The following is a 12812-nucleotide window of genomic DNA, read 5'->3' as shown; positions in this document are numbered from 1 at the left end:
ATGTCTTCACTAGTGCATGGGAGTCAACCCATGTTCCATCTATCAGTGGAAATATAGTCAGTGGAAATGATGCTGCTTCAGCCTTCGACAATCCCATCCATTGAAAATTATTTGGTTTGAAACATTGGCAGCCTCATATAAAGAAAATTTGTACAAAATGTTTCATCGTTGGCCTCTAGCGCCAGCGAGATTGGCCAAAATCTACCCAAATTTAAAACCTGAATGTTGGAAATGCAAAACCCCTGGTACCTTCTTTCACATGAGGTGGACTTGCCCAAAAGCGAAGAAATTTTGGAATAAGGTAAAGATCTGATTAGAGGAAATGACAGGCTCAAAGATAGTACCCAAACCGGAAACATTTCTACTAGGGATAACTAAAGATGAATATACAAAGGATATTGAATGCTTAATACATATATTAACAGTGGTTAGAATACTATATGCTCAAAACTGGAAATTAGTCCCACAGATAATATGAGCATAAAAAAAGTAATGGATTGTGCAGAGGGAAGAAAAAAATACTATACAATCTGGGAAAAATGGTATGTCTGGTTAGACAATAGAAAGTAAAGATAATGTAAAAGTAAAAGTATAAAAGTGTAATTGAAAATAGTGGATATATATATGTATGTATGTACAGGAAAATGGAATAACTGATGCCACAAATAACTGCAAAAAATGTATATAGAATTTGTTTTTAAAGGTGAAAATTCAATAAAATTTATATTAAAAGAAAAAAGAAAATTATTTGGCTTGGGTCTTCACTACACTAGATATTTTTTTGACTGTCTACTGGATAAACCAATGATGAGGTGCTGCTATAAAATGTGAGGTTCTCACAATGAATGGGACTGATGGCTTGGATTTTCTTTCCTTCCTGGGTATGTACTATCTTCAATTAATCAGACCACTGTAATGATGGTATGTCTCCTGCTTCAAAATGGCAGGAATGTGTGGATTAATTTTGGATCAGAAAACAGGAACATGTCAATTTTCCTTGATATTTTGATACCAAAGAGCAATTCACCCAAAATGCCACTTTTGATAAGTAAGGCTGATCATCTCCTCCTTTCTCATTTTGCGTTGCAGTGAGGAATTTACAGTCCCAACAAATAGAGATTGACCTAATAAATTAGGGCAATTGATAGTGGCCCCCAATGCAATCTTTATAGAAGTCTTGCTGAAAAAAGAGAAACATGAACTTGAGATTTATGGGTTTTAAGATTAGAAATGGTAGCTTGTGGAAGAACGGAAATGATGAGTTAGCTTCACAGAATGAGGGCAAAATATAAATGTATTTATAACCACTGTCAAGAAGATCATAAGCTGCTTCTTTATATTCTTTATTTTCCTTTCCTTTTGTTTTCTGTTTCTATTTTCACTGTTTACTATTGTTCTTTATAATCTTGATATATACATATCTATGTATCAGATAGCCGATATATTAAAAGTCCTGGCCACTAAAGCCATTTTAGAGACTTCAGTTTGTTAAATAATCTATTAATCTGTTGGAAAGCAGGATTGTAAAGTATTCAAGATCCAACCCAAATTTGTGGGTCTAACATTTGGTCTAAATATGGCTACTTCTCTGCATATTATTTTTCTCTGAATTTTGTAAGGCAGTTAGTTTTAAAGAAATCCAAAGAATTACCAAAATATGTCTTGGGGGAGGGACACATTTTGAAATGTGTGTTTGAAACATTCTTAAAACTTACTATGAAATACTATTTAATCTAGGTCGAGCAAAATGCATTTAGAGAATATGCATTTAAATATGAACTCTTGTACAGATTTAAATAAAATCGTGTATGGAAGATTATGTCTAAGCCCTTTTGAATGCTTTTAAAGTAGAAAGTGTAAAATATTTTGATACAATCAATTTAATGAATAAATAATGAATGAATGAATAATTTGTCCATCCCTTATAAATGTCCAAAGCTGTTTTCAGTGATGGTTCAAGAGATTACTACAGTTAGCTATTAAGTTTTTTTCCATTATAGCTTTATTTGATTATTATTTCATTGCTATTCTTTAATCATTTATATACTAGTTTCCTAATTTGTGATGTACATATTGATTTCTACAAACTGTGCAAATTAGAATAGTTCTATCATAAAAGTCTGGCTAGAAATATATTAAGCAACACATATTTTAATGGATTTGTATTCACCTTGAGCTTAATTGTTTGTCACTAGATCTTATGAAATAGTTATCCTTGTCTGGACAGGGAGAACTTTGGTGGATTGGGCTCCTTAGAAGAGAGTCACTGAAGAGACAGACAGGGAAGTTGATAAAATTATTTCTAAACTGGACATCAACAACATTCCAAGAAAATTGCATTGGTGCATCATGACGTTTGATGAAGACTCAAACTCAACTGAAGGAGGCTTTATATATATTGAGCTGGAACAAATGAAGATGAATAGTCTACTGTAATTTCAGTTAGCATCAAATGTTATACCAATGGGATCTTGATTTGAACTGGCTTCATCTTTGCTTAGTTAAAGACCAGATGGACTGCTAAGCAAATTCAAAGTAAATTAGTCTCTCTGGGAATAACCAAAGGTAATAGAAGTCTTTCACTTAACATAACTGGGATCTGACTACAGTCCTATGAGGCTGTTGAAAGAAAAAAAAATGTCAATAGAATTTGTGGATTGCACAATCCCAAAACACATTGACATCTCTATAAGTATTACATTCCAGCAAGAAAAAGACTGGACCCATACTGAGAATAACCCACTGATTGCAACAAATAGAATTTGTTTCCATTTCAACAAACTTGATTTCAATGGGTCCATTTTAACTGTGCATCTAACTTAATACACTGGACCATTCCTCACCATTATCATGCTCATTAAATTATTTTGAAGTTAGTTTAAACATCCAGTACCAGAGAGCTTTCATCTACTTGATTGTTATTATTATTATTATAGAATTCCTTCTATCTCTCTAAGCAGACTTTAATTAATTCTTCTCCTGAGTGAAATATGCAATACATTTAATGGAGTCCTATTTGAATAAGTTTATGGAGTGATTACAGATGGTGATTATTAATCATACAGAGGAATCCCTCCAATTAGTTTGTACGAGTCCATCTGAAGTTAGTAATGAAATTTTATTATCCTCTCCTTCTCCCTTCCACAAGTGTTAAGTGGAAGAACACTAATATGTGATTTATTGGTGCATATAATGTCATTGATATAATCTACAAATTACAGTTGGGTACTATGAGTTATCTCCCACATGTGTTTGTCCAGCGTGTTTAGATTAGTTAAAGAAGCAGCAATTGCAGTCACACACAAAAATGTCCAGCTTGGTTAGTTTTAAACTTAATATCAAAATTAAATGGGCTATGGAAATATAGTTAACATGTAATAAAGCCGAACAAGAGGAGAGTTATTAGCAAGTAGAATATGAGAATAAGACCGAAAGTCCTATTTCATTTATCTCCTAGATCAGAAGTCTCCAAACTTAGCAAATGGCTGGAGAATTCTGGGAGTTGAAATCCACAAGTCTTAAACTTGCCAAGTTTGGGGACTCCTGTCCTAGATCTTCTAGCAAAACTTGGAACAGAAACTTTGAGGACTCTGCAGGTCAAATAGACAAAGTTAAAGTAAGTTGATGAAAAAAAATAAAAATAAAGTCAGATTAAGCCAAAAATGGAGTGTTTTGCAGATGTCATAAATCTACATATATAAAAGCGAAATGTCACTCATGTACCATCACAAAATCTCCATAACCGTAAAGCCTACAAACTTGAAATTTGGCACGTATGTTCCTCTTGGCTTCTAGGTGCTCACTAAGAAAGGATTTTTCGAAATGACCATCTGAGCATTAGTATTTCCTATGTTATTATTAACACGCTCTGATGCTAAGAAGTTCTACTCCCCCTCCCCACCTGAAAAGAAATCTGTTCCAAATGTAAAGCACATGCAGAGGAGAGGAGTTTCAGTTTCAGTTTCAGTTTCAGTTTGACAGCACCAAACAGCTTTAGTACAGAACCGTTGAGCTAAGCCACACCCAGGCTCCTTACTGTCTTCTTGCTCACACAGCAAATATGGTTTCACTTTCCAAACAGCCCTCAACTCTCTCACACACTGACAGGATGCTAGCTAGATGAATACCGATGGATGCTGGTAGGCAGAGGCAGAATTCTCCCCCCCCCCATTTTCCTCCCCAAAAACTAAGCCCGACTGCATAGTTTCATAATGAAGCACAGGTATCAAGCTAGTATTTGTATTTTCTTTTAAAAAATAATATAAGAAGCTAACATTAAAATATTGGAATATGACACATAGTTGACAGTTTTATACGCCTATGCAGAAAACCTTGAGTATTTATTCATCGATGATGTGCATGAGCTTTGAATGTGGATAATTTCAAGTTTAAAATTTCCTATTTCTGAAGCCAAGCTGTTCCACTGGTTAATTGTCCACACTGTTAGGAAGTTTCTCCTTAATTCCAGGTTGTTTCTTTCCTTGATTAGTTTCCATCCATTATTTCTTGTCCTGCCCTCTGGTGCTTTGGAAAATAATTTGACCCCCTCTTCTTTGTGGCAGCCCCTCAAATACTGAAACACTGCTATCATGTCCCCCCTAATTCCTCTTCTCTCCAGACTAGCCGGACACATTTTTACGCATGCACATTTCTCTGCAAACAGTGACCATAGGAAGCGCAGAAATGAACACACCCTTTCAGTCAATAGTTTGTAATGCCTCCCAGATAGGATGTATAGTTTCCAAATGTTTCTTGTAGCCAGCTAAGAATCTTTCAGTTCTTGCTTTTCAACTTCTTTCTCACTTTCTCAACTCTTGTTTGGAGAACTCATCTGGCTTAGAAATATTTTGAAACTTTTCCTGCAGAAGTATAGCATGGTCCGATCTTCCCAATAGGCTTTCAATAAAACATTCTCCAAAATTTTCATCTCTGTTTCCTGTAAGTATCCCATCATTGATTTGTAGCAGAAATATCCAGCTTATTTTTTAGCTTCAATTTCATCATGGACATTATCTTTTAGGATATGTTGCTATTTAGTTGAATCCATTTTTCCTTGCACCCCACTGCTTCAATCCATAATAAAACTATGTTGATACTTAATGGTTAGCAAGGTGTCTTTTTCTTCAAAGAGATATGCTCCCCATGCCACCAAAAAAAAATTTCAATTCCATATGATCACTTACTATTTCTTTAAACAATTGCAAATCAATAATAAATAAATAAAAATAAATAAATGTGAGGTTTTGGCTAACAATTCAATATTGGTTTCATTTGTTCCAAAATATTTCAGGCTCATTAAGGTTTTATTTTTGCACACAATGACTTTTGTGAGTTGATTGGATAAAATACTTCTTTCCGATTGCCTGGTAAGAATATTTGAGCTTTGTGTTCTCACTCCGAATGGGAAGTTAGGGGACCTAATTACTAGGCAGACCATTTTAATTTAGCCCTACCCTCCCATGTTGTAAAACTTTTTACTCCATCTCCTTCCTCACATTCCTCAGTGTGATTAAAACATCTTTTCTGCTGTTTCAGTCTGATTCAATCCTGTGCTGTTATGCACTTTGAGGACGTTCTTTTTGTTTGTAAAGAGAAAGAAAAGAAAAGAAAAAGAGAAGGAAGGAAAGAAAAGAAAGAAGGAAGAGAATGAGGGAGATGGAGGAGGGATGGAGGAAGGAAGGAAGGAGAGAATCAAGGAAAGGAGGGGGAGACAATAGAGAAAAGAAGGAAGGAAGGAAGGAAGGAAGGAAGGAAGGAAGGAAGGAAGGAAGGAAGGAAGGAAGGAAGGATTCCAGGCTCATTTTAAAAAAAAATCAGCATGTCCTTCACAGTAAAATGTGGGTTCTGTTTTGCAGATCTGATCATTTTGGGAGCAATTCTGGCAGAATTCTTCCTCAGTGGTCGACATCCTGCACTCATTTCAACAACGATTTCCAGGTAATCTCCATTTCTTATCAGTGCTTCTCCCAGTTAAAATTGCTAGCTGTAATCATGTAGATGTTGGTTTTTGCACAAGCTCTCTTTACGGTGAAAAAGTGGATACGATGTGTGTATAAAACCTCATGTATCCAAGCGTGTTTGTAGTGTTGGCTTATAAAATGGAATGACGGAGAAGTGCAACCTTTCAGAATCACGCTGGGAAAAACATTGGCATTTAATCTGTTGCACTAAAGAGGCAGTCGGAGCGAGAATTGGGAACTGGTTTAAAATGTTCACATTTTTATTTTCAGGGAAGCACTGCTCCTTTCACTGCAGAGCTCATTGTCAGGGAATGCAAATAATAATAATAATAATTCTGTGCTTTTGGGAATCACACAAAATTTACATGGTCCATGGATTAGGTTTGTTGAGGTGTTCTGTCATGATCTTACCCAGTATGACTGTGTACAGGTAATGCCTCGACTTACAAGCATTCGTTTAGTGCAGTGGTTGCCAACCAGTGGGGCGAAGACCACTGGTGGTCCGTAAGAAAATTTTGGTGGTCCGCAGAGAAATGTCACCCCACAAGCAAATAATCCAGGCTGCGCAGGAACACAAGGCTGCGCCGCCCACATGGCCCATGAGAACACAAGGCTTGCGTCACTTGCATTGTGAACAACACGAAGTAGTGAGGGGAGGAGAAAAAGAGCGGAGGGGAGAACTTGCCCCACTCGCCCCATGTGAGTCCTTCCTTCTCATGAGGTGGCCAAAGTCTTTGAGTTTCATCTTCAGGATCTGGCCTTCTAAAGAGCAGTCAGGGTTGATCTCCTCCAGGACTGACCGGTTGGATCGCCTTGCAGTCCAAGGGACTCACAGGAATCTTCTTCTCCAGCACCAGAGTTCAAAGGCCTCCATTCTTTGGTGCTCAGCCTTCCTTATGGTGCAACTTTCACAGCCGTACGTACACAAAGTATTATGGCTTGACAAACACGATCAAAAGTGACAGCTTTTCCTCAGACTAATCTAATTTGCTCTAAAAGTTAGTGTGAAAAGTAGAAATAAAAAGCAGATTTTAAATCCATCAGAGGTAAAAATTATTGGCTTTAGCTCTCCGGTCACTATTCAAAAGTCTCTTAAATTCCCTATAGAAAATGGAGAAATCCCATTTTTTTATATTTTAGCTTCAATCAAAACTGCTTGACCAACCTTTTGGCTTGCCTGGGCTGCACTGAGTGAAGAGTAATTGTCGAGAATCACATATAAAATATATAACATATACATTATGTGCTAATGTACATAAATCCCATAATAATATTAAATGTTTACGATTTTGTGAGATCAAATGCAGGACCTTATGTGGCCTTGTGGGTCTCAGGTAGGACAGACCTGATTTGAAGCACTGGGATGGGAATCAAAATATACCCCATCAAGGGCATATTCTTCAATTCTTCACCATGACCAGAAGTAGGAAGGAAAAGTGCTTCCCAGCATTAATGAACTTCAAAAATTAAGATGACCAAAAGATGGTAGCAGAGATTTGGAATCTTCTATGTCCTTGTGATCATCTAATGCTCTTCAGACCTTTTCCAGTCCACCAAGCATTTGTCAGGGTATAAGAATATAGTTTAGTTTAGTTTAGTTTACTTTATTGTCATTGCACCTTGTACAATGAAATTAAACACCATCTTCAATGTACATTATGACTGAAAATAAACACAAACACACATCCTTCACATTCTATTCATTGAATTGAAAACCTCTGATATTGCATTAATATTGCACTATACAGAAGAATTCAATAGAGTTACTGCCCTGGGATAGAAGCTGTTTTCCAGCCCATTTGTACTTGTTTTTATTCTGCCACATGGTAATAGTTCAAAAAAAAAAAAAAAAAAAAAAAAGGATGCCCAGGATGAGATGGATCTTTGAGTATGTTTTGAACTTTCTTAAGTCTTTGGTACACTTGCCTTATCTCCTCTTCTGGAGTTCCTTTGTCCAGGGTTTTAATGCCACCTTATTAAGACATATGGGTTGGTCTCCTATGACTTGGTCACAGAAGGTTATTCCCTCCATCTTGACCACTATTCATCATTCCTAGGACAGTACTTGCTCCTTTCAATGCTTGGAAAAACAACAGTGCTTAGATTGGGATTGTATCCATAGCAATTTCTGTCATTGGGGCAGCTGGAAAAATGTAGAGTTGTGAAACCAAAAGGTTGAAGAAACCACAAAGGGTTGAAGGTGCACCAAATCCTTGCCGGACGAAGTAAGAGGGTCCCTGTTCATACGCCACTTGTTGTAATGACGAGGCAGTCTAGTTGTTTGATCATGAACAACTGAATCATGATGATCTTTATTGGAGTCTAGTCTTGCATTTATACACATTTTTAATTATCCTCCATTGGTTAACTTTTGTTACTGCTTAACTTTCGTTACTGTTTAGCACAGTAATTAATTATCTCTAGTTAAAGTCTAACATATGTTTACTTCCTCTCTCTAATCCTCCTTTAGATTAGTGACTTTGTTTACCTGAGTTATATTTGCTTGGAAACATTCTTTATCTGAGGTTTGCCATCCGAGATTAGAACATTCCTGCAATTACAACTCTACAGAAAAAGTTTTACTGGGGATGTGAAAACGCTAATATAGCTGTTGGCAAGAGCTACTTTCAGTCTGTCTTAAATTAAGATCTCCAGGCTCTCGCTGGAGGCACTGCATTGTCCAGAAAGTAAGGAACTCTGAAGCTCATCATGTAATACTGATGTTAGCAAGGAGGAAATTGCAACAAAGCATGCCAAAGCTCAGTGGTAAATCACACCAAACAATATGAGTCCAAAGAGCTGAAAATCCTTCTTCCTGATTCATTGCTCAAGCCTATGCACAGGAATCTTCTCAGATTAACAGTTTGAACCTGGGTAAAACTAGATAAAGATCAACGGTTTTCAAGAAGAGTTACTTCATCCTCTTGTGACTACGTAGAGACTCTAAACTGATGCCATGTTTGACTCCTCCCCCTGTCCCTGCCAGTCTCCATCCAACATACCCACACCCACAAATATACCTGACTCTAAGTATCTTACAGACTGTAGGGCAGGACAAAAACAAAGTTTCATATTGTTAAATCTTGTAAAAATTAAATTACACTAATTTAATGTAGTTCACACAATTGATCCTTATGTATGGTATTTAAGAATTTTCTACTTCTGTTGTTAAAAATGGCAATTTGAAAAACAGTCTTTGACGACCTTGTTTCAATGTTTTTGGTGCCAGCGTGCTCCTTGACATGATGTTCATTATATTCTTTCAAGAACAGCATGAGAACACAAAGCTCTGCGTGGAAAAATGAAAGAAAGAATATCTTTTCTTTTGTGGCACGTTTAGAAGTATAAAAAAAAAAAATTAAAATTGCCATTGGTGTGAGGTACAAGATACGACTGCTGAAACCACTTTTATGTTCTCTATATATAAAGAATAAGGAAAGTAAAAATGGGAGAAAACACCTTAAAGTTGAAACTTCCTGACCGTTGCTGGAAAAACAACAATTTATTGAAATTTTGTGAGATGTTTTTTGAGAGCCAGGTCCCTCAGGAACAAGAACCTCCATGAATTCACTTTGGTAAACCTGTTAAAACAATTCACTCTGGGAGTATTCCTTTCCAGTCTCAAAATACACTCTTCAGATAATCACTATATACCCTTCAACAATGGATGCAGTTGGAAGGCTAGCAAAAGCCTGCCTAAAACAACAGGCTAGGCAACAAGAGAAAGGAATTGGACAGCTTGGGGAAAACACGGGGCTTCCTCAAGTAGAAAAACATTACTTCAGAGAAATAATGATCCAAAAAGACCTTCTCATCCCCCTCTCCCCAGAGATGGATCATGCTGGGTTTCCATAGAAATAAGTGGCAATGGGGGCGATGGGACATGATGGAGCCTGGGTAAGATAATGCAGTACTTTGGACCATCTCTAGTGACTTCAATGCTGAAGAGGGACATCCCAAATTGCTAAATTTTGTTTTGGCTCTCATATATGAACTGTAATTTATGAGCACAAGATAAGGTTTTATCTCTGTCCTGGCCAGTTCTGTTTTTTTTTTTTTAATAAGAAGTTTTTTTATTTTTATGCAATCATTCCATCTTCAGTTGAACAGTATCTTTGCTAAATAATAATCAAAATTGTAACATCCTTCATTGCATATTAATTCTACATATTTAACAATCACCTATTAATTACACTAATTAATTATACAATATTAACATGGTAATATTCAACATATTTGCCATTATATTAACTTATCACTTTTAACACATCATCTTTATTTTGTTTCCTTATTTCTAACTTCCATTTCTATTATTTAATCATTGATAGAATAAATCCCATACCATAAAATATTCAGTTTGCTCTTTCTCTTTAATTGCCAATGTTAAGCTATTCATTTCTGTATATTCTAGTAATTTTCCTAATCACATTCTCATCTGTACGTATCTCTTCACTCTTCCAATTTTGTGCAAATACAGTTCTGAGCACCAAGCAGAACAGCAAAAACGCAGAAGGGAACAAAGAGAAGGAGCAAGAACCCAAAGTTTTCCGGTATCTTCTGGTCTAGTACTTCTTGTTGGGGAGCTGGTTGCACATGTGCAAAATGGGCCGGTCTTTCATCTCAAGACCCCATCTGCCATCTTGTCAATCCTTGCCCACCCTGCAGGCAACACTGTGAGAAGCTGCCCTTCCTCTCTTTGTAAGAAGAACGCTTGCTACTAAGCCTTCAGCCCAAAGTCAAAACCTGAAGGGACCATCCTTCTTTATTTATTTTATTTATTTAGAAGGGCTACTCTCAAATCTTTGGAGAACAGGAGGATATTGTTAAATACTAGCAATGCACAGATATTAACTGATTTTAGAGGTGGACCTTGCTTAGTGACTGCATCATTTAGCAACTGTTCAGAGCTGCAAGGTTTATGAAAAAGTAGCCCTTATGACCAGATCCTGCATTTACGACCTTCATAAAGGAAAGCTGAAGTAAGATCATAAGATCTTAAGCATAGTTGCAGTTTCACCAAACAATTGCTTTGCTTAACGGCCGGGTTACCAGTTCCAATTATGGTTATTAAATGAGGGCTACCTATAATTTAATGAACATTTAAATCCATGGTTACTTTTTTTCCTCCTTCGTTATGGATTTTGAGAATAAAAGAGGTTTTTAGACCACATCTGGATATCTACAGCCTTTGTATCAAAGCAGGTCTGTATTCTTTGTGGAAGATCAATCAAAATAGAGCTGAAAGGGACCTTGGAGGTCTTCTAGTCCAGCCCCCTGATCAAGCAGAGACCCTATAGCATATCAGACAAGTGGCCATCCAGTCTCTTCTTAAAAACCTCCAGTGATGCAGCACCAACAACTTCTGAAGGCAAATCATTCCACTGGTTAATTGTCCTCACAGTTAGAAAGGTTAAAGGAATATTCATGGCTATATCCTGTAAGTGATTGGCTTTCTTTCACAAAGGAAATAAAATAAAATATAAGAAAAAGAATGGTCTGGATGAAAATCCAGACTTCTGCAATATGAAATGTTAGTATTGAGCAGCCATTGTGAGGATGGGGGTTGTAATCCAACTTTTGGAGCATGCCAGGTTGGAGCAGTTTCTCCAATAAAATCAATAGGCTAGGTTAACCAATTAAACATTCCCCTTTATTAATGCAGGGCATGAAAACCAAGGACAGTTACCACTGCTCAGAAAAAAATTCTGAAATGTGTTTTGCAGCACTATCTTTCTGAAGTAAAATGAAGGTTGACGAAACAGCTTTGAAGCACTGTCCATTAGGCAGATATTTTAAAGGAAAAAAAGTGGTATTAAGTTATGTCTCTGCCATATTACAGCAGAACAGGACTTCTGTAGGACTAGGTTGTAGTGCTCATTTACACCAATCACTCTTTCAATATTTTCTGAGATGGAGAAATATGCCAATAATTCCGTTTCTCTCAATTCTGGAAATATAAAATTCAATAGTCAAACTCAACCCTTCCCGTCCTTTGAGAAGTACATTTATCCTTTGATAGATGGAAAGTTTATTACCCGTAAAAAAAAAAACAACACTTTAAAAAATAGGAAGTTTAAGATGAATAACAAGGCAATAAGCATCATGTAAAAGAAGGGTCTTCAAACTTGGCAAGTTTAAGACTTGTTGACTTCAACTCCCAGAATTCCTGAGCTAATATGACTGGAGATGGAATTCTGGGAGTTGAAGTCCACAAGTCTTAAAGCTGTCATGTTTGAAGACCCTTGATGTCATTTCCCATGTATAAGTGAACAGTCTTCACTAAAGACCATCCTGGTTGGGAAGCAAGCATTTAAAAGCAAGATACTTAAAACAAACCAACAAAAAAATCCTCCTTTTTTTAATGACTGACAACACACAGTTTTTTGGAATAAGATTTCCTTAACCAGGTGACCAACAGCCCTCAATAAAAAAAAAATTAAGTGGCTCGGTAGTTATAATGAAACCGAAACAAAACTGTCTAAAATCTGCACTGCTTAGGGAAAAAGCCATGACAAACGAGCGGGACAATGGAAGAAAAATAGACTTGTAGGCTTCTGGTGATGAGTATCGACTTGTTTTTGAAGAGGAAGCAACAGCTGCTGGCAACATGGAGTGTAACAGAAGAGGGCAGGGGGGGTTAATCCTTGAGGGAAATGCAACACAACATAAACCTTTTCATCAATCAGCTTATCGTTATAATTGGTTGTTTCCTCATTTGCTGAAAGCTGTGCAGCTCGCTGAGTGATTGAAAAAAAGGAATAAAGGGCCAGAAAGCTTCCCCAACCCTAAGCTCAGCCAGCAACCCCCATTGATAGGCATTCAAGCAATATTTCACCTGCAGGTGATCATTTC

The 12812-nt window shown here is 36.8% G+C and overlaps 1 protein-coding gene across 2 annotated transcripts in view; it reads right to left on the bottom strand.

Annotated features, from left to right (window-relative positions):
• CDYL2 (chromodomain Y like 2) overlaps positions 1-12812 on the bottom strand; it is a 51202-nt gene that overhangs the window by 25118 nt on the left and 13272 nt on the right. The window lies entirely within an intron of this gene.

The sequence above is a fragment of the Notechis scutatus genome, chromosome 9 (assembly GCF_049901735.1).
Source record: "Notechis scutatus isolate UNSWTSFEM ecotype Mainland chromosome 9, rNotScu1.2, whole genome shotgun sequence".
In the NCBI taxonomy this organism is placed as follows: domain Eukaryota; kingdom Metazoa; phylum Chordata; class Lepidosauria; order Squamata; family Elapidae; genus Notechis; species Notechis scutatus.
This window is presented reverse-complemented; position numbering and strand designations above follow the sequence as displayed.